General features: G+C 49.7%; 1 long non-coding RNA gene across 1 annotated transcript; it reads right to left on the reverse strand.

The window, feature by feature from the left end:
- Nucleotides 1–1443: 1443 nt before the first annotated feature.
- Nucleotides 1444–27946, reverse strand: LOC104149318 (uncharacterized). The gene is made up of 3 exons (XR_695317.2): nucleotides 27581–27946; nucleotides 14717–14853; nucleotides 1444–3839 (listed from the first exon to the last, which is right to left on the reverse strand). It is a non-coding gene; the product is annotated as an uncharacterized lncRNA (long non-coding RNA).
- Between the last annotated feature and the right edge of the window lie 46 nt (nucleotides 27947–27992).

Genomic DNA, 27992 nt, shown 5'->3' on the forward strand with positions numbered 1-27992 from the left:
GAGTCAAAATCAGTGATGGCTCCCAATGGATTTGGAGCAGACAGGTCACATGGTCTGATGCCCTTACTGGCCTGGCAGAGGGCAAGTGGGGGCTGTAGCCTCCAAGATTGCCCCAGCAAGTGCTATCAGCGCTCATGACTTAGCAGTTGTCATTTGCAGCACCATCCATCAACGCTGGCTCTTTGAGTGCAGTGAAGTTATTTGACCTTTTTCTGCTTTAAAAAGAAATACAATAAAAATGCAATTCTGGCTCCAGCTTCTAAAGCAGAACTGACCAAATACCATATATAGTATCAACTAAGGACAGCCACAGACTTCCTTCCATCTTTTTAAGCCACCCCCTTTTCTACAACACTATCCAAGTTGCATTAATCATGGGCTTCTTCAGAGTAAACGGGATTAATCTGCCCTCTTGCCATTTCCCTGAAATGCTGAAGCAAATTTTGGATGCATGTGGGATACTGTGCACCTCGCAGTCTCTGTGATGGTATGACACAAAGGAAGTAGTAGCTACTTCCACCAGGTTGAGCCTCACAATGTTTCCTGATCGTCCTAGCAAATCAGTCCCATGTGGGAAGTAGTCAGAGCCCCGTGTGCATCTAGCTCTGAAGTTCTCACTTTCTCCATGCTCAAAGCTTGCTTGCCAAGAAAGAAAACCCTTTGCTGATTGACCCGTCCTACTTCTTTGATTTAAATATCTCAGCTGCCTCAAAGGCTGCCTCTGCTTCCTGGGCTTTGGGTAGTTGTTCTGAAAATGCTCAGAAAGGGCTTCTGAAATTGAGTTGGGTAAATGCAACAGCCACCCTGTGCGGGTAGATGTTGTCTTGAGTCTGACAAGGGAATGGCCTTGGGGATTAATTTATGCCTTACTCAGTGGATCTGATGATTTGTTATCACTTTTCTAGTCTGGATCCTTCCTGGAACATCCTCATCCCTTTCTACAGTCGATTGAAATGTCTATCCTTCTGTAGGTTCACAAGTGTGACCCAGCTTCAAAGTGCATCTCAGGGCTCTGTGCTAGCGACATGAAAGACTGGAGCAGTTGCACATCTGCCCCGCCTACGTCTCGCTTATCTCTGCTCCTGGCTACTGCCATGCAGGTTGTTACCCTGATCATTTTATATGATGGAGGGCAGGACCGTGTAGGAAACTATGTTTCTAGCTACCTGTCAGAATCTTGATCCCTGCGAGGTTCTTCCTTTTCCTGTATCCAAATGAATTTGCACGAGGACTCCTTGGAATCATATGCAGTGTTGAGCAGACATGTGCAACATAACACACGTATTCGCAAACCATAAAAAAACTCAAGCCGTCTGTGCTTTATCCAAGCTAATCACAGTCATTCTCTCACATGAGGGGTATAGGTTCTTTATGTCATGTCCTCGTGTTGTTAAAAACAAACTCTTTAAAATGTTGTTTTCACTTCTTTTTTTTTATTATTTTAATGGGAAAACTACTTATGCAGTCTGTCACATGAAAGTAGGCTTGCCTTCATTTGTGGCCATGCTGATTACAAAGACTGGGAGATCTTTAACTAAATCAGTTGGGTTTTGTGTGCTTCTTTCAAAGAAAACCATCAGAACAGCATTTGTGACTCATTACAATTATAACAGCAATGCTATCATCTTTACCTTTTCATATTGCTTGTTTTGATTAAAAACGCTGCATGCCAGACATACCTTTAGGTGCTAGTGACTGTGCAGCCCTCCTCTGAGTGAGGTAGAGGATGCTACCTGACAGTCTGTGTATGCTGAGGTGTAGCTGGGCCAGGCAACTCAGAAAGATAATCGAGCACATTTCTAGCTGGATTGATGCTCTGCTGAAAGGCATGAAGTCATGACATTTTACACATCTGGAAGATCTGGGCCACTATGTCAGATTCGTCTCAGTGCTGACCCCAGGATATTTGCATCACGGAGGCTGTGCGTACACATCCCGACTACAAGAAAAGCTCCAGCTGACGATGCACCTTCCCAGAGAGCAAGAAAACCTTCAGCTTGCAGATGCTGTTCCTCTCACCTTGCAGAACTACTCAATTTTCTGTGCAAGTTGCCACAAGACGAATTCAAGTCATATGTCCAGTGAGCAACTGGAATATGCAGAGAATTTACTCTGGATATACCTGTGTCATCAAGATGTCCTGAAATCTGTCACATGTTGCAATCGGAACATTTGTACCATTCTCTCTTGCTCCAAACTGTCCTTCAAAGGGTTTCTCTCCTGCTTTTCTTTAACAGCCCTGGTGAGATAAGCCTGTGTCTGTATTGCTCTGCCTGTGCTCCCTCCCCTTCCCCCAAACCGTTCATGGCCAAACCCTGGTGTCACTCACCCCCGGAGGTCTCCAGCTGTGCAGATGGACAGCTGTGGGAACAACAGGCAGTGGGAGTCTTGGGGAACTCCCCTGTCTCTTTGTCCCTGCTACACCCTGGCCACAGAGTAACCCCAGCCCCTGCCGACTCAGCCTGCACCAATGCTGGCTGTGCCACCAGGTGAAGTGACCAGCTCTGGCAAGCGAAGAGACCCTCCTTCTGCTGGGGACTATGATACCCGGTCCTGTACATTACTGTGCTGAGGTTTTTGTTCCCCTCCACCCTGCCATTATGTCACCTTATGCAAGTTTAAACAAGGGATGGGGCTTGTTCACTCCCTCCTGCAGTGAAACTGCAGCAAGGCACAAAGTAACCGATGCCACAATAGCCCTGAGCAAAGAATTACTTCAGAATTAAAAGCTTTCTAGGTAGATTGATTCCACCAAAATTAGTCATTCCTCAAGGGGCTGCACCACTGCAAGACCTTTTCCAAAGACCAAAGAGGACGAACTTGCTGCACGGAAAGTCTGTGGAGGGCTCAGTCCTGTCAAGGGACAGCAGTTCTTGCAGGGACAGAAAGTGTCCTGTGAGGACTAGCCCAGCCCATGTACAACTCAGGATGCTCCACAAGTGTCTTGGAACATCTTTGAGCACCCAGACCTTATGGAAAGACCATAAATGAGAGAAAGGTTTTTGGGGGCACTACGATCAAGATGAGAAAAGAGCGCTCTCGTCTTGTCCCAGTGCCAAACTGGGATGCTTTTCTGAGTAGTACTTTAAGAAGCGGAGGTTCCTCTGCTATTGCCTCAGGCTCTGGCAGGTCTGGCCTGAGCTGGAGGAGATGGTGAGGGCTTCAGAAGAAAACCAAGGATGGGGTCACGGACCCCCAGGTCGCAGCCTGGACGCTCAGGAGTGGATCCCCACTGTCAGATATTTTTCCCCCGAGGAAGTGAGGAGGAGACTTTGTGCATATGCAGGCTTATTTTATCAAGGCTTGAAGATACACTCAAATCGCTTGTTTGCCCGTTTGCTCATTCGCCCGTGCGCCTTGCTGGGACTCTTGAAAGTCACTCTTCCCTCTCCACGCAAGTGCATTGGTGTGGCGGGGAGCAGTGACACATCGCTCTTCCCTCTCGCTGTTTTCACTTATTACAACTGGAAGGAAAGCAGCCCTGTCACTGCCGCTGCCACGCTGACGACTATTGCCATTGTCATGTGTTTCCTCACATCTGGTTTCCGATACCGGGGGACATCCCTGTTGCGTAGCGAGTGGCATGTGGGTACAATCAGTCTCAGACAATTTATTTTTACTGCCATGAGTAAACACTGTGCTGAAGTTGTCACTCTGATTTAGGAGGTGACAGATTTTTCTGTTAGTCTTCTTTTTCTTTGCTTTCTTTCTTTCTTGACACCTTCCACGCCATCTCTGAAATGACAGTTCCCAGGCAGCTTTCACCAAGGATTTCCCCAGTGCTATGACACACTTGTGAAGTCTGAGCACTGCGTTTTCATGCTTTCCTAGATGCTTTCCTGGAGATTGGAAGAAGGATAGGACAAAGTTATTGGATATTTTTTTTCTTTTACCCAGGAACCATTTTGTGCACTGAAAATAGAAGTATCATTTTAAATGAGGAGCTCAGACAGACATAATCACCCAAATACAGATGAAATCACTTAAAAATTTTGAAACTGGCAACCTCGTATATTTTAATTATAGACTACAGTGATATTCTGCTGAAAGCAATTATGTTGTAGCTCTTCCCACACACAGACAGTCCCAGTTGTGCTCCACAAAGACTAGTGGTTAAGCAAATCAGGCATCACGTATGTATTTAAAAAAAGAAAAAAAAAATTTTTCAGCCTTTTGAAATAAGGCAGAGGTTCACTGTCCTGAACACAGCCTTACTTCATATCTGTGTGTGCATTTAGGTAGATGCATATAGGTATGTTGATTCCAGGAGAAGAAATGTATGTATCTGCCTCGAGAACAACTTTTTTCATGCTTCTTGAATGGCCTCTTGTTTTTGCTACGAAAATGGCCTTCCCTGCTTCGTCAGTACTTTTTAAACTTGCCATGACCAGAAAAGATACCTCTGTTTAGAATCAGAGAAATCATCCACTAAAAAATTAAAATGAAAGATATCTATTTCAGGGGGCTGAACTGGCCAGCAAGCTTGGCTTGCTGAAATGTGGTCGAGACATTCAGATACAGTTCATGCTACTGATACCCCTTGCTCTCCCTTCAAAATTAACCCCGATGAATGGGGCCTTTTGTAGTAAGGAAAGAAACAGACAGAAATCACAATAATCTCTTTCTAGCCAGGCCTCCGTAGCTAGCGGTGAGTCAACAGCTCTGCCTGGTGCTGTAGAAGAAGGAAAACAGCAATTTCTTAGCGGTTTCCTCGGCATGTTGGAAACTGAAGGAGATCTTCTCTCATCCAGCTCTTTGCACCTCGGGCCTGTTGCTCACGTTGACTGCGTTCCAGCCATTCAAGGGTCGGAGAGCTTCGGGCCGTAAATCGAACGTTCACGGCCCCAAGCCGCAGCCAAGCAGGGCTTGTCCTGGGTGGACACCTGGGCACCCATCAGGTGGCAGAGAGGCGGCATTCGTCTTCCAGCTCTGAAGCCTGGCTTTTGCCTTCTCCATGTGTGTTTCCTGGGCCAAAGCCTTAGCTCTCAATACGGAGTTATACTTCTTTCCTGTTATTCTAAAACTAAGTACTTTGCACATTTGGGAAGTATTATTAAATAACAGTCTGAGTAATAGTCTGTGGTTGGAGTTAATTTCTTCCAGTTCTCAAAGTGTCTAATTACACTTTTTTCAATGCTAACTGTATGAATTGCTTCAAATGTGCAAAGACATCTTGTAAAAAAGAAAGCCTTAGTTCATCCCTCCAGAGTGACGCAAATGTCTTCTGACTTCAGCGCAATTCTTAGCTCTCCACATCTTCCCCTGACTATCCTTGAAGGAATAAGGAACAATGGGCTAGGTGCTGCCTGGTGTGGACCCCAGTGATCCCTTTTAGACAGTATTAATATTTCCCAGCTTAAAACCTGGTCTGGATTTAACTTAGACACATGTCAACTGAAGACACAGTCAGGCAAATGCCGGTAATCCTGTTGTAAGAAATTGTGGCCCCTTTGCTTGGAGGGTGCAATCCCCATGGCTGGGACACAGTGACCAACTGTCAGTTCCTAGCCAAGGGAGTGCAAAGTGAAGTGGGCACTGGAAAGGGGTTTAAGCTGAGGTACTTTTACCTCACAGCTGGGACAAAATAGGAGAATGTACATGGGACCTCTGGCAGATTGGCTAAAAACAACAATTTGTTGATCCATGGTAACTTGGTGGCGTTCAGTGATAATTTGAGCCTTCCTTCAATGGTTGATGGAAAAGCATCACAGCTTTCCCACGGAGACATCCTCTCAGGCACGCTATCTGGAAGAACGTTTCAAATGTTTTCCTATGGGCAATTTAGAAAAAGGGATGGACCCTACAGCTGATCTTTCTGGTGACTGATAGTTTAAAAGGTGGTAGGTGACTCCAGTGGCAGGGAAGAGACCAGAGGGACAGAATTTGCCAGGCTGCAAGAAAAACCCAGCTTTGCATATTCCCCTTTGATCCTTGAGAAACAACTTCTGAGAAAGCACCAGCAACTTGGTCATGCGCTCACAACCGGCACTGACCATCATGTCAGCCTCACTTCAGCCAGATCACAATGCTTTTTTTGTCCACCCTTGACTTTGACTGTGTTCCAAACAGGGATTTCATGGTTATCTGAACTTTGTCTCATGTTGAGACCATACAGGGGAAAAAAAACGTGTGGAGTATTCGGAAGGGTTGAGAAGATGAGCTTCTGGCTCACAGAAATGCACGTGGCTTTGTTTTGTGTGGCTCGTTTCATGCGATACCCTGGGCTGATGCTGTTGATTAAGTTGCTGTGTTAGCTGACCTCTCTGAGGGATGGACACATCCAATTTGAACGGTGGCCTTCAGAAGTAGATGTGGTATCCTCCAGGACTGGGTGAGCTCACATTGTGATTTATTTTTCTTTCCTGGGATTTGTGACTGAATCAGACGGGAGAGAGGAAGTGAAGGTTTGTTCTTTCTAAAGATTTATTTCGTTACATCTGCAACAAGTCAAGAAGAGAACAGGGTAGAAAGGCTTTTGGTTTTGGGCCTGGAACAAAGCTCAGTGCTTGAGATAAACAAATGGGGGAAGAGGAATTATCAAAGAAAGAGCTGGCCACAGACTTTGTTATGAACTTTACTGTAACAGGCTGAGAAACTTTGGTAACTGAAACCAAATTGAAAGCGGACCGGACTCTGCAGGGTAAAAGGAAAGCAGATGATCAAGGTACCTTGAGGAAGACGTGTTCTATCTATCTGTCCGTCTCTCTAAGTCTCCTACTTTGCTCTTATATGTGGAGATACTTGACATGGAAAATATTCCAAGACTGAAATTAGAGGACCAAAGCAATTTCTCGGGTGTATGAGTTGCTCTGCCATTGACTTCGATAGCCATGAAGCACAAGGTGTGAAATACATTTGCCTCGGTTGAGTTATCTGTTTAATGAGATAGCGGTGCCTCTTACATCAGTGCCTCTTCCAACAGGCACTGATACGCCTGAGTGAAAGACAACACGTAGGTATTCAGCACTGATGTGGCATGGCGTGGCATGGCATGGCATTGCATACCAACCTGTTCCACTTTCGGTGTGGTGCGCTATCGTATACATGAAGACAGAAGTTGTACGAAACTGTAGGAGACAATGTACTTCCTGTATAAGACTTCTCTGAGTTGGGTGTGAAATCCAGTATTCAAATAAGACTCATTTTCTGAAAATATTGCAGAATGACAATGACTCTTGGCCCAAGTTTCCTCTTTTATAAACAGGTTGTGATAATCTCTACCTACTGCTCAGACCAATGTAGGGGCGAAAGATCGGAGAGATAACAGGATCCGATGAAAAAAATGGAATTTATTTCTCTCTGAGGGGAGGAAGAAAGAAATGATGAAATCTTTCATAGTGCTGAAGTAACAACAACAAAAAACGACGCAAAAGAATAAACTGCATGTTAAGTAAATTTCAAAGAATTACTCTGAAATGAATGTCAACTTGTTTTTTTATTGCTTGCAAATACTGAGTTACGAAAATCCCTTCTAGTACCTTTTAAAGGGCTCGGAGGAGCATGCCCAGCTCCACTCCACCTAGCCTTAGTACGACAGTATCCTCCTTCAGAGACTGGTGCCTCAGGCACTCTTCATAGTCAGCTGCAAGAGATAAGCCCCCTCCAGAAAGCAGTTCACCCCACCACAGGTTTGACAGCATTTACCAGTTACCTGTGCTATCTGCATGCTCCTTATCTCACTGATATCCCTATCTGCCCTATGCAGGGTGAGGCTGGCGAGATTGCAAAGTGGCACAATTAGCAATAATTAGCCCAGAGGGAAACACATTCTGCGGCCCTTCCTGGGATGGAGCAGGTTGATGAAGCAGCAGCTGGTGTCTCCTCATTCCTCTGGAGAGGCTGGTGGGGTTGGGTGGCATCATCCCAGGAGCCGATCTGTCCTTTGTGCTGCTGCTTTCTTGTATTGCTGTGCATAAGGGGCCAGGTCAGGGAGCGGAGCCCCACACGAGTGGGAGGACAGGCTGTTGGTGGAGGTGGACAGCCAGGTCTCCATCCTGCGAGGTGGGAGGGTGCTTGAGAGGTGCACACTTCCCTGTGGGTCCACAGGCAGGGCACCCTGGGGCGTTGTAGACACACTGGGCTTATTAAAATATAACCTGATTGATCTGGCATGTAATGGCCCATGACATCTGAACCATAAAGCAACTTGCCAGGACCTACTCCATCTCATTGGGCTCCCTGGGGTGAGGAAATCTCAGGTAGGTGGGAGCTGTAGGGGCCAGGGAACTGGGAAACCTTTAGCACCTTCAGTACAGCTGTACTGGGCGGTTGTCTAAAGCAAGACAGTCCTTGAGCTGATCGTGTGCCCAAAAACAGGGGAAAACCTGAGTAAATATGAGGTGCGGGGTGGTTCCCTTCCCGCCACTCATGCTGAAAGTTGGGTTTCTAGGTTGACTTTCTAAGTTTGTTTTTGAAGTTCATTTTCTAAGCAGTCATCGCTGAAGTAAGGGTTGTCCTGTCTCCAACCTGTCCTGCTCAGTCCTGCAGCATGGTCAGGCATGTCCTTCTGCCTCTGTGCACAGCTCTGGCGCAGTTAAAGCCTCTGTGCACGACAACTCCGGGTAAACAGGGTGGCTATGATAGTCAGCATAGCTGGCCAGAAAACTGTAAAGCAGAAGGAAAATTGTTTTGGTGGCAGAACTACAAATGCTCAGTAAAGTGCAGCTTGTTTCGGTGCTTTTTATGTGGTTCTGTGCTAACTTTTCCTCCTCTAATTCACTGCAGAAGTGAAACAGAGTGTAGTAGAGATTGAGCATGAATCCTTTGCATTTGGTTAATGGGAACAATTACAAAAGTTTCTTCTTTTTCTTTTGCCAAGTTGTGATATGAAATCATTTGCTGGATTCCTGTTTCCATGGAAACAATCAGTTTCATACCATTTTTATATTATACCTCAATGAGGTTATTAACTAAATGAAGGCCAACACTTCATAAATGTATCGTCTCACGCGATAATCAAGTAGCTACCAAGTACCACGGCTAAATGGGCTTAAAATGCAATGAAATCAGCTCCATAACATGCTTATGAGTGTGTAAATATTTATTGATCTGATATGGCACATATTTTATGAGTCAAAAATATAAAACATGGGTGTTTAGATGTTGCTGTGCTCCTTTACTTTTGGGTCAGGCCCAGATTCTCAAAGGGCCTGGACACCTCAAGCCTTCTGCAAAGGTGGGTCTAGGGACTTGTGTGACACAAACGGACTTCGGCTGCCTCTGATCCTGGAAGGCCCCTTAGCTGCCAGTTCATCTTGCGGCCAGAGGAAAGCGGAGGGCGGATAACTTGCAGGACCTCCTAGGCTAGTGGTTAGTGTGCTCACGGGGACATGCCTGGTTCCCCGGCCTTTCTCCAAGGTCTCTGTACATATTTTCTCTTTAAAATAAAATATACAAAGAGTCCACACAACATGGACTGGAATTCAGGACTCTTCCCACTCCCTCCTTAGCACATCTGGGAGCCTTTCCCTTGCAAAGCTGAACAGCTGCACCGGGAGGGATAGAGGCTCCCAGACACCGTCACAGAGTCCCAGCAAAGGCTGGGAAGGGAATTGAATTCAGAGTCTGACACCGCAGCGAGTGGTTTAGCCAGGAGGCTATCCAGTGCAACAGTGACAGGATTGCCACCAAGTGCAGCCCTTGTGGGAAGGAAGAGCCTGGAGGATGGTGACTGGGCCCTGGGGAGAGGCAGCCTTGAAGATGCCACTATTCCCCTCTCCAGCAGGATCCCCATGCAAGAGAGGAGCCCTGACCCACCGCAGGGACCTTGCACCCATGGGTCACATGTTGTATTGCTTTGTATCGGGATGACCAAATCTCTTTTTAGATCCAGTCTCCAATTCCCATCAGAGTGATCTAAATAACCTTGAGTACCTGGGGCTGAGTGATTGACATGACTGAATTCCTGACTTAGTTTTTTAGTTCTGACTTAGTTATGCAGTTCTGAAAATGAGTCACTCACTCAGAAGGCTAAGTAGGAGATGGGGAGTAGCATGTTTTAGTGAGTAATTAGGGGGAAAAAATCACCATACAACCCTGTATTGGCCAGTCAATCAATACTTATTTCACTGGGCATCTTATAAGATGGGCATCTTATCTCCTTTGTCCTCTTTGACCATCTTTGTCTCCTCTTTGATCAGCCCTTAGAGAAAAAGCAAATGATGTCTTCCTCTTCATCAGAGAAGGAATTTTGTACAAATGGTTGTGAAAAAAATAATAACTCATTTTCCGTTTTGCAATTAAAAAAGAAAAAGAAATCAGAATCTTGCTTGGAATACTCTTTTTTCTCTCTCTACTGAAATGTTGCATGGGAAAGCGGTGTGATGCACATAGAAACAGTCTACCTTGTTCCTGATGGACAGTTACACCATGTTCAGTGACCTCTTCTGCAGCTATTTCTTGGATGAAGATGGTTGCTTGGTACTTCCAGGCAAACACAAACAAAAATTCCATAGAGAAACTTCCAATGAAATCATTTTTGACCCGATCCCAAAGGACACTGTTTCCACCCAGGGGAGAGTGGTTTGTCCATGCGTGTGAAATGGATCCTGGCTGTTTATTCAGTGCAAGAGTATTTTCTATAATCCTTTCTGCTGACAAACTCGAAGAGCTTGAGTCACCACAGCATGACATCGAAAGAAATACTCTGTGCTGGGTGAAAGCAATATGTAGACTTATATCGCCATCCATTTCAGATGGACACCTATTTGCTTCCACCTGACATATCTGTTTCTCCTCTTCCCCTATGTGGTGTCCCACATAGCTTCTCTCATTATGGTCTACCTGCCTTTGGCTACACCACAATGTCTCTGCTGTAGCTTATGCTACAAGCACCCTTATTGCCCTTAGAAAGAGCCCAGCCCTGGATCAGATGTCTGCCTTGCAGGACTGGCTGCCTCGTCTGATCCTACCTTGGTCCATTTGGCCCAAGTTGCATGACCAAGGACTGAGAGTGCAGAGCATGCATGGGTCACCCTCTTCCAGAAAACTTTGAAGCTGGGACTGAGTCTGTGCCTGAAGAGTGCTTTCATGCAAACAACGCAGATGGGAGGCAAATCTGGAGAGGAAAGCAGGCTCAAGTCTGCACTTAATGGCCAGTGTAAACATCCCCCTGAAATCTCTTTGCAGAACCAGCCTCAAATGTCTCTCTGCTATTCCCCATTCCCCTTTTACCACCCAACCTCCTGACCTTGCAAGCATGTCTCATAGGGGTCAGAGCTTGGGCCTGGAGCAGACGCTGAAGTCTGGGATCAGGGGTGGGTGGCCTGAGGGCTGGACAGTGCAACATTCCTGTATAGAGTCTCTGGTTAAGATAAAGGGGCTGCATGCTGTGATTTACTCCAAGAAAGCTGAGATACAATGTGACCTATATGTTCCCTGGCAGATTAGCCAAGAAAAATCCTGCAGCATAAAAATCCTTCGATGTGTCAATAACGGTTCGCTGAGAAAAACAGCTAATTATATATTACCAATATGTAATTATATTACATATAATAATATATATAGTGCTGGTCTGGACCACAAGCCATTGCTCAAAGCCTCCAAGCCCAAATGCACTGAAATGTACCAGGGGCTGAGCTAGTTTGTTTCTGCTTCAGTCAACCCTGGGCCAAATCCTACCAGGTCTGCAGCCTCCTCATGGATGGACTTCGGTAGCACAGGTGAGGAAAAGAGCTGCAGCGCGTCCAAGTTAGAAGAACTCATGCGAGCTGCTGAGTGTCCCTGCTCAAGGCCTGGCAAGGGTCAGGAGTTTTAAAATGAATTGAGCTCTGGGCTGGAATTCCTTAAATCCAGCCTTTTTACCAATTTTCTAATATCAGTATCAGGGCTACATGAGCTAGACAGATTCCAGGGTGAGCACCTTCCCTGCCATTGCCCAGGGCAGGGCAGCAAATCTGGGCCCTGCACCCAGTTAGATACAGCAGCAGAAGGAAATGATCAGCAGTGAGCTGACTCCAGGCCACCGCTGTTTGTTGGCTGGTCCATAGCCATAGCGATAGTATTTTAAATGGCGTAACACTTCCACAAAACAGCTGACTAGAAAAGAGGGCAAGTTTTCCCAATCCAGAGGCCAAGAGGCACAAAAAGATAACTCAGCCAGAGTCTGTATGACCTCTCCAGGGAGAATTTCTTTGAGCAACCTGGCAAAAGGATGGTGTATGAGGTCCCCCCAGCCTGGCCTGCTCACCTCCTTCAGCTTCCCTAATCTCTAGCATTCCCACTGCGCTGCACCCACAGGGCTGGCCCTGGGGTGCCGGGAAAGGAGAGCACCTGCCATAGTGACACCCCATCCTCCCCAGTGGTCTCTCTGGAGGGAGACTTTCAGGAAGACGATCCCAGCCCCATACCACATCCCTGCCGGAGTGCAAATCTGAAGAATGTAACACTGAGGCTCACAGCTAAGAGATGTTAGAGATATCAATTCGTAGGCATGGTTGACAGAGCTGTGAAGGCAGCTTTGGACTGTGCATGATTTGACGACGTTTGCTATAACGGAGAGATGAGTAGTGCACACATTTGCAGAAACAGCCGTTCTTGCAGTAAAGGCGTTGCCACAGTTAACGCTCCACCTCCGATCTCTCTGCAGCTGCGATGCAGGTCCCTGAGACACCCAGTCCAGGTGTCACCAGCCCCAGTGAGAATTTGGAGCTAGCACTTAAACGAATGTGACTGGTTTTTCCTGAATCCCTCTGGCTTGGAACCAGTCTATGGCTCAAGAGCGTTGTCAAGGAAATGCTTTTCCAGCACCACTGAGTGATTGCTGAGAAATAGGTTCAAGGAGAGATGAGTCTAGATTAGTCTGAGTTATGACTCCGCATTTAAGGTCATACCGAGAATGTGACATCAAAACCGGGACTGAATTCTTTTAATATATAATAAACCTTCATCAAGCACAACAGATGACTTTGGAATTTGAGCACTTACTTCTTTTTCCCATATATTTTGTTACGCAATTTCTGCTCCTGAGAAGAACACCGAGTTCTCTTCTTATTTTTTAAACAAGCCAAAAGAGGTAATACTAATAATCTGGTCCACAGCCACTGATAGCTTCTTTCATTGCTTCAGCACAAGGATGGCAAACAGTCTTAAACCCATCTAAGGAAACTCATTGAAATGAATCAGGTAACAAATAAAAAACATACAGTTTACGCAACAGCATGCAACTAAGAAATCTTCCCTTGACAAAACAATAGGGCCATTGTATTCACCCATCTGAGCAGTCAGTAAACTCTACTAGTCCAGGGCTGTAATGAATTAAAGGCTTTTCTGCAGCAGATACAATTGCTGTTCGTTACTAAGAAAAGCATGTTACTAAGAAAAGCACGTTGTCTGAAATTCTGCAGCACACTAAAGGCACGCGTTCATGTTTCTAGCACAGGCTCAAAACTTACAAAACAGACGAGGGGAAGGCAATTACCAGACTTCAGTGACTCAATTTTCTGCTGATTTCCCCCATTTTGTAGGCTAAAGAGTCTCAAAAATGAGGTAGCAGGAATGTTTTTAGCCAAAAAGACTGCTGCATTGCCAACACTTTGAGACACCAGGTTAGATGGATGCAAGGGCACTGACAGCTCTGCGGCTGCTACGATAAGGACTGTCAATATTCGTGATTGCTGGACTCTCTGTCCTCGGAGGTTTCCAAGACTCAGCTAAACAAAGCCTTGGGTGACTTGATCTCATGGTGGTGACAGACCTGCTTTGAGCAGGAGGCTGGGCTGGAGCCCTCGAGAGTCTCTCTGGATCCTGTGAATGACTCCTGAGGCAGTGGGAGCTGGAAAGCAGGTCACTGGCCGCGGGTATCAAGGCACTGGAGTTCATTTTCTGTCTCTGCCACTGAATTGCTACATGGCCTTGGGCAAGGTACTGAATCTTTCCTGGGCTGTATTGCCGTCTCTAGTCAGCCAGCCTGGTCTATCTAGGGTGTAAATTCCTCTTTAGGGGGTCATCTGCTGCTGTTAACACGGCCTCTGGCTTCACAGAGATTTTTCTGCCTGCGCTGCACAAGAGCAGCACGCTGCTTCCGAGAGCTGGGAGGAAAGGGAAGATGGAGACGCTACTCGGCAACAGATAATGGAGTTATTTCCAGCGAGGTGTGCATCACCATTGGCAAGCTGTAGCTATACGAACACCAGAAATGGTTAAAACTGATCTGTTAGCACTTTTGGTAGCCTTGTAGCAGAAATTAGGACTTATTGTAGAGCTCAGCAAGACAGAAGAGATCGAATCCCGGTGGTGGAAATTAGGAAGTGAAATGCCAAGAACAATAACTAGAACAATGTCATGAATTTCCTCCCCCACAGCGCTAAAGGAGTATGACAAGGAATACTTTGATGGGCCTAAATAACTCAGAGCATTTGTTTCACTTAGGAAATTCTAATTAAACACGTTCATTTCTTGGGTTTTGTTTTTAAAAATTAGCAATGATTTGAATTGCTACCAACGTTCTGCATCCTTGGAGTTGGTCCTGGGCTCCTTTCTTGCCTTTCCTGAGGCTCAAAACCAGTAAGCAACTTGACCAGAGCTGGAGAAAGGGAGCTGAGACCTGTGAAGCAGTCTCTCTCCTTCATCCCCTTTCCCAGAGCACACACATACCATGTGTCATGTTGAAACTGGATGCACCTGCTAGAGGAGCTGTGTGGGGGCAGACATTATACACCAGTTATAAATCCTTAGGCTATCAACAGCCTTTAGTAAACATTTGGACAATCCTTCCTACCTCTCGGTCATCCAAATATTTGCATCATGCGAGGCTGCTAGCCGTTTCCTGACATGCTGCGTATCTAAGAATATCCTCGGATCGTAGGTCGGTTCCAGCGTACCATGATGGATAGTCTTATTGGATGAAATAAATGGCTAGGGGAGAAAGAAAGAAAGAAAGAAAAAAATCTATCTGTCTCCTGATAATAAATCCAGGTCAGGATGGAGCGAAACAGCTTGCAGTTGTGAGCTGTATTTTTGGAGAGCTTTTAGGATCTGATCCGAAGCACCCAAGGGTTAATGATGAATTGAGCCCTGAGCTCAATCAGTGGAAATACTTCCCTTAGTGACTCGAATCGCTTTGGACCAGGCTCTTAGGGGAACGGCTGAAGATGCCTCTGAAAGCTTTTCCTTCCTGCTGCCCTGAGCACAGGGTTGGAAATAACCTGGGCTAACTACATATTTAAAATGGGAGCCTGCTCCACCAAAGACAGGTTTGGCAGCTCATCCTTCAAAGCAGAACATCTCCCAGGTGAGCTGCAGGAGGAGACCGCTGCAATGCAAAGGGCTTCAGATCTGCCTGTGAACTGTTTAATGAAGCAGAGTTGCCAAGCAGATCTAAAACAATTTTTTTTAATGCAGAAAGAGGAAAGCAGTCTGGACTCGGCTTGAATAGTTAATAGCGGTGCTTGCATACAAAACCCGTGTTTAAGACTAGTGTGCTAAATAATAATGTTACAAAGATTGAGCCTCACAGCACAATAATTTTAGTCTTCCATTCAATACTCAACTGGTACTTTATAGCTAAATATACACTATAACAAGCCAGTGGATTTTCTGATAGCGTAGTAAAGAAAATACTTAACACTGAGCTTAGTGGCAGGATAAAGTCGCTCAGGGAGTGATGTGGCTTTTGCACTGCAACTTCAGTTTGGACCTTTTGTTTTAAACTTTTTCCCCCCTCAATAAAACCACCAGACTCACAAAAAATAAAAACAACGCAACTCACTGTTGTGCCGGAGTCCAGACAGAGGGTGCACAAACGTGTTTTCTAACAGTGGCACGGGACTAAACCCATCTGGAGGGTTTGTTTCCACCCCCAACCCCACCAGGTGCCCCCAGGTAATTCTCCTCCACCTCCGACCAGTTTCTTCAAGGTCTCCCCGCACTGGCCTTTGGGGAAACCCAAAGCTCCGGCCCCGCTTAGGACAGACTAAACAATATCCACAAAGTCGCCTCAGCCCTCCAAGGGGAAGTGGAGCATCCCAGACGGACAGGGGAAAGGCAGTGTCCCGGGGGCAGGCGAGGGGCTCCTGGGGGAGAGGTGGGTGGGTGGGTTGAGGGGAGGGAAGCAGGGATGTGGCGGAAGCATAAAGCACCTGTTGAAGGCTATTTAGGGATTAGCCAAGTGCTGACAGACAAATTGGCAAGATTAATAAGAGCAATCAAGGCTGTGTGGGCTAGAGTTGTTAGTTGACATTAATGTGACATCACTTTCATCTGCTTTTGCCTCACACCGCATAGCTGGTACGCGGCATCATTAGTGCTGCTAGCGAGCAGCGCGGTCGGATGTGGGGGTTAGGGGAGGGGGTGTGGGTGTGGGTGTGTGGCGGGTAAGGGGCAGCCCCCGGCCCGACCCGGCCCCGCGGTGCGGAGCGGAGCAGAGCAGAGCGGTGCGGAGCGCAGGGCAGCGCAGGGCAGCGCCGGCTCCCGCCGCACCCCCGCCCCAAGCCCGGCCTACCTGTCCCTAACAGCACAGCCTTAGTTTTGGGGCCGTTTTCTTCCAAGTGATCCACTCTGCCGGCTTTTTCGCCCTGCCAACCCCGCCGCCGGGTGGCGTAGTGTTGCTAGCTAAAAACGCCGTTTTCCCGGGGAAAAAAGGGAAAGGGGGAAAGGCTAACTCCAGGTGCGAGGGCAGAAGAAAGAAAAACTGCCGTCCGCGGTCGCCGGGAAGCACCGCACTGGGAATCTCCCACTTCCACGTGGAGAAGGCTCAGTCCCCGACTGATATCCGAAGGCAGAAAAGCTGATTTCAGGGGGCTCCGCTGCCCCCGAAAACAGGGGGGAAATCCCCCCTGCAGCTCTAGTGCGGCACAGCGAGGGCAGGGGAAAGGTTTGCTCAGGATTTTCTTGCTGTTCGTTCCCTAATCCCTTCCCTACTAATGTTCCCCCCTCCTCAAGTTTTGTTAACATCCCCTTCAAACGGGGACTTGCTTACACTTCGTTTTTTCTTTGTAGTTTAGTCAATGAGGAATCATAACAGTAGTAAAATATCTGAATGCACAAACCCTCCAGGTCTGCCTGGCTCTGTCGGAGAGGCTCCTCCGCCGAGAGCTTTTGCCCACAAAAGGAAAGTGTTGAAAAGGAGCGCAGTGCCAAATGCTGCGCGCACGTTTGCTCGCAGAGCTTCCCGCAGGGAGAAATCCGTGCGCTCTCCTTTTAATTGGGACCAAAGGTGGGTTTCTCCAAGACGGAAAATTGTCAGTTGGGTGAGGAAGCCTGTAAAAATGTGATTTTAACCTGTAAGCAGTGACAGTTGAAGCAGGCAGAGGAGGATAGGAACAATTGAGTGGGGGCCGGGGGGGAGGTCTGCCCGAAATAATTTTGGACAATTTTTTTTTTAAAGGAAAAACAAAATCGAAATGATATCAAACTCATACCCTGAGATCAAAGTAAAAATAGGCAGACAGTTACTGCTGTCTTCCCCCGGGCAAAAAGGTGGAGTTTTAATTTTTATCTAAAGCTCAAAGAATTGATTCTTGCTCATGAAGCATTTAAAGAGTCTGGAATTATATTTTTCACCATCGTGAATGGGTAAATTACTGGCGTTTTGGAGCAAATTTCAAGTACTGCCCAAATCCACCCGACAAGAAAAAAACCCTCGGCAATATCTATCCCCAAAGGGTCTCCAGTTTCCTCTGCCACAAGCAAGGTTATCAAGCACACGTTTGCCGCAGGGACACTGAAATCCATCTGCGGGGGGAGGATGATGGAGGGAAGGAGAGCTGAGCCCCAGCTTCCCTTGCTGGGCTCCAGAAGCGGGTTCAGAGCCTTTGTGGCTGGACCCCAAGCAGGAGGGCATGTTTTCGTTGTTTTTTTATGGTTAATTTTTGAGAGCCGGTTTGGATGCCACCACTTCGTCCTCCGCAGTCCCCTTGGCGGACTGGCTTTTCCTGGGCAGTGATGGCAAACGCACTGCAAAGCTCGCAAGCGAAACAAAAGCGAAGGGGGAGAGGCGGCACGGGCTCCCCGAAGCGCGCAAAATATGTTTCTGCTAAAAATACAAAAATCATATTTGCTCACGGAAACTGATTAGGTTTAAAGTACACAGCTTAGACCAATCCGGCAGCAACATCCAGGGCATTCAGTGGTCTGTTTGTAATCTCAGCCTTTTTCATTAACATAAACACTGCTTCAACAAAAATATACACGGCCACCTACTAAGCCGGTGAAGTAAACGAGGGGACGGTGCCGCTGCTTTCGGCGAGGATGTGAGCGGGGCTCAGCGGGCGCGGAGCGGCCGCGCACGCGGGGCAGACCTGGGGCAGGAACCGCGCGTGAAACGCGCACGGAAACCGGTATTAAACCCAGGTACCGGAGACTGAGCAGTTCGCACACCGCCGATTTCCCTCTTCAGAAAAAGATTACAGATGCGATAAAACCAAATTTCCCCCCCCACACACACCCGCACCTCCCTCCAGTCTAAATCTAGGATTTTATTCTTTCTTCCCTCTCTTTCAGGGTGTTCAGGGAGCATTTTTTAACGAACTTCCTTTAGGAAATGCTTGCTTCGCTTTCCTACCGGCTCGGCTGCGGAAGCAGGTAAATGCAGCAGCCGGCAGCCTCCGAGGAGAGGCGAGCAGTCACTGCTGGCGGTTTGTTAGCGCATTTGGGAGCATTTTCCTCCGATTCATCCCAGCCTTGCAGGGAAAATTTGTATTGTCTGCGTCCCATTTTTCGTTTGCAGGAATTTCTTTCCTCCATTCTCTCTCTTTCTTTATCCTCTTTTTTTCTCTCTCTTTCTCTCTTTCTTTCTTTCTCTCTTTTCTTTCTCTCTCTCTCTCTCCTCCTTTCTCCCTTTCTTTCTCTCTCTATTCCTCTCTTGTCTCCTTCTCTCACTCATTCTCATTTCTCTTTCTTTCTCTTTCATTCTTTTTCTTTCTTTTCTCTCTTTTCTCTTTCTCTTTTTCTTTCTCCTTTTCTTTATTTCTTTCTCGTTCTCCCTTTCTCTCTCTTCTTTTCTCCCCTTCTGTATTTCTCTTTCTTTCTTTTCTTTCTTACCTTCTTCCTTGTTCTTTCTTTTATTTTCTTTCTTTTTCTCTCACTTTCTCTTTTTTCCCCTCTCTCTTTCCTTTCCTTTCTTCCTTTCTTCCTTTCGTTCTCCCTTTTTCTCTCTTTTTCTCTTCTTCTTTCTCTTTCCCTTTCTTGCTTTCTTTCCTTCTTTCTTTCCCTTTCTTTTTCTTTCTTTTTCCTGTCTCCCTTTCCTTTTTTCTTTTCTTTTTCTTTCTTTCTTGCTCTATTTCTCTATTTCTCTATTTCTCTGTCTGTCTCTCTTTCTCTCTCTCACACTTTCGCTTGCTTTCTCTCCCCTCGAGAAGTGTATATCTGTCTATCTATTTGTCTAGCTTCAGTATTTGGAAGCATTTCTGTTTTCCTCTACTCACTGACTCAAACATTTGCACTAAGTAGGATGAAGCTCTACCAGGAGCTGCAGGGGCAAGTCAGGCGACTGCCTTCTTGAGATGCCGTGGAGTCTGTGTGCAGATCAACCCCCGGGCTCCCCTTCAGCTCTGCCCTCCCAAGTCCTTTGCCGATGCAAAGAAAATGTCCCTTTTCTGACGTGCCAGGGCTAATTTCGTAGCACGTGTATATTTGTGTTAATCAATCAGAGCAGTTTAACACCAGTCCGGAGCGCTCGACCGCCTCCGCGGGGTTGACCCCTCTCCCCAGCGGCCAGCGCCGCGCACACGAAGGGGGAGCTCCGCGCTGAGCCCCGCACACGCGTGGGGCCCCGCGGCGCCCTTCCCGGGGGCTGCGCCGAGGGCAGAGACGCCGGTGCCGCAGGGCTCCGGGGCAGCCTCCGCGCCCATCTCCGGGGGACACGGCAGAGGCAGCGCAGAGCAAAGTCCTCGAGCCGGGTTTAAGTCCTCTCCGCGCAGTTAAAGCCCCCGCGGGGCTTGGAATTAAACATCCAAGTTAGATTCGTTTCCGAAAGGAGAACGAATGATCCCGCAAGAGAAATAATTACAATGCAGGCTATCCCGCTGGATAGCTCTCGAGCAGCATCTTTCCTCGCAGATAATCCTCACATTTTGCTGGTGAAAGGGGTTTGCTTCCCGTACACTGGGGAAAAGGCAGAAGCTCTTTCATTCACCGATTTTACTGGCGTTATATGCAAAATGGTTTCTATAGACATATTTAGGGGCTGGAATCTAAGGGAGATTAACAGCATAGAACTAAGGGTGTTTTGCTAGGCACTCTGAGGCATTTTGCAATTCACAGAGTGATTTTGAAAAAAGGAAAAGCAAAATAATTTCTGGGTTCGTTATTCGAATTTTAGTATGTTCAGTGCCAATTTTTTTCCAGATCTCTGCTCCATTCCTCCCCAGATTTCACACATGCCCACTCCCTTCCCTAAGAAACGCAGACAACCAACGGGAAGATGGATGTACCCGTTTCTTCTAATAGCTTTATTCTCAAAAAAATAAAAAATAAAAAAAAGCTTTCTGCTTTGTTGCAGAAATCATGAAACTCTAGGGGATAATAATCAATTCTCTGTAAATCCTTCCCACTTTAGGTTAGGGTTTTCTTGATCCACTGAGCATCTTTCCCTGGAATACCAACTAAGCACGTCGTTCCATGCAGAACGTTTTTAAAGCCAAAAAGTCGCTCGTAATATTTAGCCAGAGGCCAATCGTCCAAATGGGATCGTTTTACGACGCGCTCTTCTGTTTTTCTAAGGATGTGGGAAAGATGATTAACCAATTTTTAGTGTCTTTTAACTCTCTGCCCTGGTAACTGCAAAGCAAGGCAGGGCACGAGTCTGCAACGCCCCATAGTGCGGCTCCAGAGCTCGCTGGTGCGGTTATAGAGCTGCTGGGGTCTACCAATTAAGCGATGTATTTAAGCGATTAATTAAGCGATTAATTGGGAATTCACTCATTAGAGAGAAAAAAAAATACTGGAAAATAGTTTCTACCAGGAGAGCTTCCAAGAAAAAACCCTCCCCACTTCTCTGCAAAGAGGGGAAAAGCGAGCTGAGAGTTGCGGTTGTTTACAGACGGGATTTTTCACGTTGTTTATGAATAGGAGTCTCAAAACTCCCTCTTTGGGTCGGGGGGGGGGGGGGCACGGAGTTTAGAATTAAGATTTATTATAGAAACAAGTTTAAAAAAAAAAAAAAACAGGAGGTTTCCCCTTCGACCCACGAGTTAGCCGGATAGCCCAGGCTCGTTAAGCCCAGACGGGGCAAAGGGAGTCGCCACGGGACTAGCAGGGGCCGAGCCCGATGTCGCCTGCCCGCTGGATGCCGTGGTCTGCGAGTTTCCCTCCTGTCCCCCGTGTGTTGCCACTTTGCTCTGGGGGCTGTGGGGCTGGTCTCTAGCCCAGCCTCTATCTCTCTAGAGCAAAGCACCTGGTGAAATAGCTCAGGGTGCTATTTTTTCACTGGAGCCCAGTGGCATGCCCCGGGGCTGCCTCCAGTAAGAGCCGCTTTGGCAGGGTAGAAATCCCCTGTGCAAAGACCAGCGAGATCAAACCCCGCCGAGCCTGGCTGCTGCACCGGGCTGCAAGTGCTGCGGGTCCCTCTCCGCCCTCTGCCCACGCCGAAGCCCCCCGGCGCTACTCCCAGCACGGTGCTGTCACCACCCAGGATAGGTGCCCAGGCTCGCCCATCTCTCCTAGGGGAGCATCGGGAAAGGCAACGAGAGGCTGCTTTGCTCTGAGCATCCTTGGGTGGAAACGACTGGTATTCCCGCATCCTTCCCAGCTCCGTCGCTCCCCAAGGGAGACCCGCGTGGGGAGCTCTGCCGTGCGGCACCGGCTTTGCCCAGCTCCTCGCCCCCGCGGCGGGTGTCGGCAGAGCCCCTTCTCCAGCGGGTTCAAGCCGATCTGCCCGGCCCCGTGCGGAGCGGGGGGCTGCGCAGCCTGGCGCAGCCCTGGCACGGCGCAGCAAGCCGCCCGGACCCTTCCCCGGCCAAAACTGCTGTGGGTTTTAGCCTGCAGTGCGTGGTCTCCACGTAGGGCTCAGAAACGGATTTTTTGCAGGCAGGAGACCCCCCCCCCCGGGAAAATTTCTCTGGGAAGCGCCTGGCTGTTGGCACCCCCTTGTTCTCCAGGGCCAGGTGATGCTGCTGCCGGGGCTGGGAAGGATGCGCTGCACCTGGGTGCAAAGGGAAGGGGAAACCCGGGGCTGGTTTCTCCAAAGCATCTTTCCAAGGAGAAAAGTGCAGCCCCCCCTCCCCCCCCCAACACCCTACGGGCAGACTCCGTAGGGTCTCGGCGGGGACAGCCCGGGGGAGGGGGGGGAATGTTTCACAACAACGCACTCGTTCCTCCCTGAGCAGAGCCCGCCCGGGCCCGCAGCTCCGCGGAGCGACCCAGGGCTCTGCGCGGCCGCGGAGACCCCTGCGGATCCCCCCCCCCCCCCAGGTCCCCGGGCCTGTTCCCTGCGGGTTTTCCTCCTAAGAAGCCCCGTGTCCTCCTCCTCCAGCCCAGGGGCTCGGGCTACCCGGCATCTCTGCGGGCAGCCCCGTCCGAGCACCGATGCCTGGGGATTGAGCCCCGAGGGGCAGCGGAGACAGCGCCAGGCCAGCTCCGTCCTCTGCCCCGTTGGGTTTGTTTTCTGCATCTCTCCGCGGTGCTTAGGAGGAGATGAAGCCACTCGCTTGGCTATTATTTAGCCTGCCAGTATATCATGGCCGTGTTTTTTCAGTATCGATACTAGAACAAAATCTTTCTTCTTTAACTTTGGCTATTCCGTTTTAATTTCTCGCACCTCTCTGGGCAGATGTGTTTTCTTCGAAACCCCGAAACGACTCAGCTGGCGGGGCCGATGGCCCTCGCCTGCCACAACGCTAAAAATGTCCCGTTCTGCTAGCACCTATACGCAGGTCCTGCAATACGACTCCCGTCGTTTTAGAAACGGGCGATTTCAACGGGATTTTGGTTTAGGGTTGGGAAAGAAAGGGAAAAAAAAAAAGAAAGCAAGAAAAACGAATTGAGTTCAGTCAGGTTGGAAACGAAGCTGAGCCGTGCGGGGCGGCCGGCCGCGGGGAAGCCCCTCACCGTGCCCCTGTCGCGGGGACTCTCCCGGCCCGGCAGCGGCCGGGCTCCTCGCTAGGGGCACGGCGGGAGATGGAGGCGACTCCCAGTTCCAAAATTTTAGGGGGACCGAGACGTTTCCAAGCCACCGAAGCCCCTGTTTTACCGCCGGCGCTTGGGGCTAGGAACGCTGGAAATGGCAACACGGGTTATTTTGCGTCTTTGTGCCACGCTGCTCCGCAAAGGAGCCGGGAGCGGCAAGCGCCTTTTCCGAGGGTCCTGCTTGGTTTGGGGTTTTGCTTGGTCTCCGGTTCTTCTTAATCCCCGCCGCCCCTTCGTGTGCGCCGGGAGCCCGGGCTAAAACCCTGGTGCAATTTCGGGGGCCGGCTCGCAGCGTCCCGCAGCCCGGCCTCATCCTCTCCCTTCCCGGCGGGGGCTCGGAGAGGGCTGCCGAAACGCTGGCGAGGAGCGGTGGGCCCCCGCGCAGGCGAACTGGGAGCCTTGCCTGAGAGAGGACTGCCGCCCGGGGAGCGTGTTTCTCTGCCGCTGAGGGCGGCCCCCGGCCCCGCTCCGGCTCCCGCCTCTGCCCCCTATCTCCACGCGGGCAGCACACGCGTGGGCACGTCTGGCTGCGTCCGCAGTGCACACACGGGTGAATGCCAAGGGAAAAAGCGTGAGTTGGGGGGGACGTTTTCTTCCGTAGCCGCAGCCCATCTGTCCCGTTTCTTTTGGGGTGTAGGACCTGCGCTGAGCCCGCATCTACCTTCTGGGGCCCCGATTCCGCTTCCACGGAATGGAGCACCAGAGGATCCCACAGCGAAACCCAGAGAGCCCAGAGAAAGCAGCAAGCGTCCAGGAATGCGAACTTGGATTTACACCTGGATTTACACCTCCGGCCGCCTTTAAGGGAGTGCAGTTTTATCGGTGGTGGCTGGGAGCATCACCGGCGACCCGGTCGCTTCAGCAAGCCAGGACCCAGCTCAGCTCAGACCTGCGTTTTCTCCCGCCAGCGGTCTGGCGCCCTGGTACTCGGGTCTGAGTCCCAGCCAGCCAAAAAGCATCCCTCCGGGAAAGTAGTCTAGCTATCCATCCGCAAGCAGGGATATAAATACCCGGAGATATTTTAAAGATCTCTGTGGGAAGCGATTGTGTCTAAGTAGTAGCGCTCGGAGCTTATTATCGCTGGAACCGATTTGTATTGCAGGGACTTGGTCCTGCCAGAAAACTCCTAAAAAATCCTGCGCTGAAGAGGGCTGTAAATTCCTGTGCTGCAATATTTCATTGAAGGACGTCATGGAAAATGTGGGCTTGGGGGGGGGCAGTCTCGGGACAGGCAGAAGGGGGGAAAGAGAGAGACAAAGGGGGAAAAAATGTGTAAGATTCTTAGTTTTTTTCCTTTCTGGCCAAAGCCTGAACTTCTGCCTAACACACGGCAGCTGATAGACAGCATGAGCCTCCGCAGCCGGGTTAGACCCTTCTGCTGCTCTGCTCTGCACCGCTCCCAATTTCGAGTTGTCCTTTCCCAAAAAGTCTTCCTGGTCCCACTCCGTTCTTGAGCCCAGGGTCTGCCAACCCTGAGCTCTCGGGCAGCGAGCTGTTAGAGCCGGCTCTATCTGTGCTACGGAGCCGCCCACCACACGCACACGCGTGGGGTATAATAGTGCTCTGCGCTGGAGCCCTCTATCCCCGCACGGCTGGCTGAAGGGGGGCAATCTTGCACTCAGACGATGTATCCGGGAGTAGCAGCAAGGCAGCGGAGATCCGCTCAAGGGGAGCACTTTGCTCAAATCTTAGGGAATTTTTATTTTTATTTATTTGTTTATTTTTTTTTTAGGGATCTGGCCCCAGCTCCACCATGCTGCAGTACCTGTACGGGGCCAAGAAACCTGTCTCGTTTGCCTGTTTGCATCTGCGCAAACCCAGCGCTAATACCCCGTTAGCAGCCGATCCCCCGCGGCTCCCGGTCTCCGCGGCGGCGGCACCGCCGGCGCTTTGGGCCGCTCCGGGCGGGTCCGCGACCCCTTCCGTGGGGCGCCCACCGGCCCCAGCAGCACCCCGCACCCTCCCGGGCAGGTTCATCGGGGCCTGAGCGTGTCCTTCCTCCACATACCAGCTCCTTTCCCTTGGCCTTTTCCCTCTCCCCGCAGCCACTTGGCTAAACGCACCCCCCTCGGCCTTAAGTAAACGTTTAGGCATCAATTTGCAGCGGACTTGGGGCAAGCGGGCACGGGGATGGCCTCGCCTGGGGGTGGGGGGGGGGGAAAGGAAAAAAAAAGTAGCCGAGGGAAAGGGCTGGTGCCGGGGGAGCGGGGTTTCTGCGAGCGGTGTTAATGCAAAGCAGGGCCGGGGGAGAGGGACATGCGCCGGTCACTCCCCTCGCCCTGGGTGGTCCGGGCTCGCACAAACACCCTGGGCCCCTCTGCCGAGCAGCACCCAGCCCGCTTATAACAATACTACCTATATACATTTCCATACTCGGATTACACACGGCCTGCTTGCAAAGTTGACTTCACTTAAGCAATTAGCTAGTAAAAATACCTTCGGCGCAGGAAAAGGAAGAAAGCTCGGATTTGTCTATTTTTACACAAAACACGGCAGAGTTTCGTGGAGGGGGAGGGAAGTCGCGAAGGGGACGGGGTTTGGGAAGGATTCGTTCGGGAAGCGAAGTGGGACCGGGGGTGGGTGCCGGCAATAATCCATGAGGGTCCGGGCCGGCTGAACGGGCCCCCAAACGGTGCCGGGATTAAAAGGACTAATTGCTCCAGATGATCCTTTTTTTTTTTTTCCTGCCCACTCTCCCCTGCCGAGGGTGGGGGGCGGGCCTGATTAAAGCAACAAAAACAACAGCAAACAACATTAAAAGCAAGTCACGTTCATCTGCGGGGCTGGCCCCAGCCTGGATCTTCAGCCCAGAAATCTTCCCATCCTCGTTTCCTCCAAAAGCAGGTTTTGAATCTGGAAGTATTTCTGAGACCTGCGCGGAGGTTTTTATAAGCGATAAAGTGTCACTAACAAGCCCTCTCCCGACGTGTTTTTCTCTCCTTTATTCCTCCAACCCTGGCAGGGTCCGGTCAGTCCTTGTACAAGATCCCTCTGTTACATCAGAGAAAACACGGCCCGGCTTTTCCTCCCCAAAGCTGTTAATTACCAAATTCACGGGCTCAGTTTACCATATAAAATTCTTTAACATTTCTGCTGTTTCCACGGCGAGGCCTATAAAACCCAGGACAATATATTTCCATTTTAATATTTACTGGCTATAAGAAATACGTCGTAAACCAAATCTTCACATTCCGAAAAGATACTGGGGGGGGGGGGGGCGTTTGTGTCGAGATTCTGTTTCAAGGGAAATCACTTCATTTCCACGGAGAGATTTTTTTGTTCGAGTTAACGATTTGCTGCCACGGAGACGGAGATATTTATTTCCTAGTGGAAATGCTGCCGGTGGTGACGGGTTTAAATGTGGGTTTTACACGAGCTCTCTCTCTCTCTTTTTTTTTTTCCAAGGCTGGAATTAGTTCCTTCCCCTTGAGTTTTTTTAGGGACATCGGGGGAAGTCACTCGCTAAGCGATATAAAGCAAAAAACCCGTGGCTTTCGAGGGCCGGGGCGAGGAGGAGCGTTAGCGCGGCGCTCCTGGACGAGCGGGGCGGCGAGCAGCGGCTTTCCCGGCGCCACTCGGCCCGGCGGAAGGTGATCGCTTCCAGAAGAAACGTTTTTTGGGGCGTTTTTACCCCGTGAGCAGCAATACCCCAACCCCGCCTTGCTGCCCCCCCCCCCCCCCGCCCTCGCCGGTGCCTTCAGGCGGCGAAGCGGGACCGGGGACACCGGCGGCCGCCGCTCCCTCCCCGAGCGCCCGCAGCAGCGTTTTCGCCACTTTCTAGAGGAAAAAGGGCTAGAAATAATCGCTTTCTCTCATCTTTCCGTGAGCACCGACCCTCCCAGGCCCTGGGGTTTGCCCAGCCCGGCGCTGAGGGCTCCCTATAGCCGTCTCCAAACCCCCACTTCCCCTCTTGCCCAGGGAACCGCAGGGCTGGTGCTTTTGCAAAATGAATTATTTTGCAGAGAGGGGGGGAAACTGATAGGAAGGGGAAGGAAAGGAAAAAAGACCCTGATGTTAAATCCTTCTTGGTTGTATCACAGATGTGACAGGCGCCCTGGAGGCTACTAACAACTGCTTGCGAATAACGTGAAGGGAGTTTGGAAACCCGATCGGTATCTATCTCTCTTTTAAAAGGTATTAAATTATCATAAAAACTTTAAAAGCGAATCTGGGAAGAGAGAGGATTTCGGGGAGGGGGGGACTTAGCCCGGGGTCCCCCTCTCTCGAGGCACTGACTTCGCCGGCTGCAGCAAGACAGACCCGCAGCACTCCAGTGCGGCCTGCACTTTGGGGGGGGGGGAGTTTTTTCTTTCTTTTTTTTTTTTTCCTTCCCTCTCTCTCTTCCTTTCCCCAGTCTTGAAAGCAGGCGCTGAGACAGCCAGCACATCTGCTCGGCTCCTAGCGAGGAGCCGTGAAAGCCAAGACTCGCCTGGCCGTGCCCCCCCCTCCAGCTTCGCCCTGGGGCACAAGTTTCCACTCGCGGTCCGCAAGAAGGTGACAAAGGTTTAAAGCGACTTACCTTGATGAGGGAGTGAGCGCTTTCCTGATGGCAAGATGCTCAAAAGGGCTTTTTGGAGGGAGGGGGTAAGAAGGGAAGAAAGGGGGCCTGATGACTGCCTCCCTCTTCTCCTTCCCCCCACCCCTCGGGTGTGTGTGTGCCTGTGGTATCCGACGGAGCTGAACGTCGGACTCCTGGCATTCAACCGCAAACGTTCAGCACAGATTTATATACCCCCTCCCCCCAAAAAAACAGCCCCAAAGAAGCCTCAGAGCGGGCGAGGGGGCCAGAGCCCGTTCCCATCCCCGGATCGGCGGCGGAGGCAGAAAAGGGCATTTCGAGAGGCAGCAGGAGTTTTCGCCGATTTCTTTTTATTAAAGCACCCCCGAGCCCGTGTTTACATTGCGCAGTATAAACATCCTGCCCGGGCCCG

The sequence above is a fragment of the Struthio camelus genome, chromosome 10 (assembly GCF_040807025.1).
Source record: "Struthio camelus isolate bStrCam1 chromosome 10, bStrCam1.hap1, whole genome shotgun sequence".
NCBI classification, from domain to species: domain Eukaryota; kingdom Metazoa; phylum Chordata; class Aves; order Struthioniformes; family Struthionidae; genus Struthio; species Struthio camelus.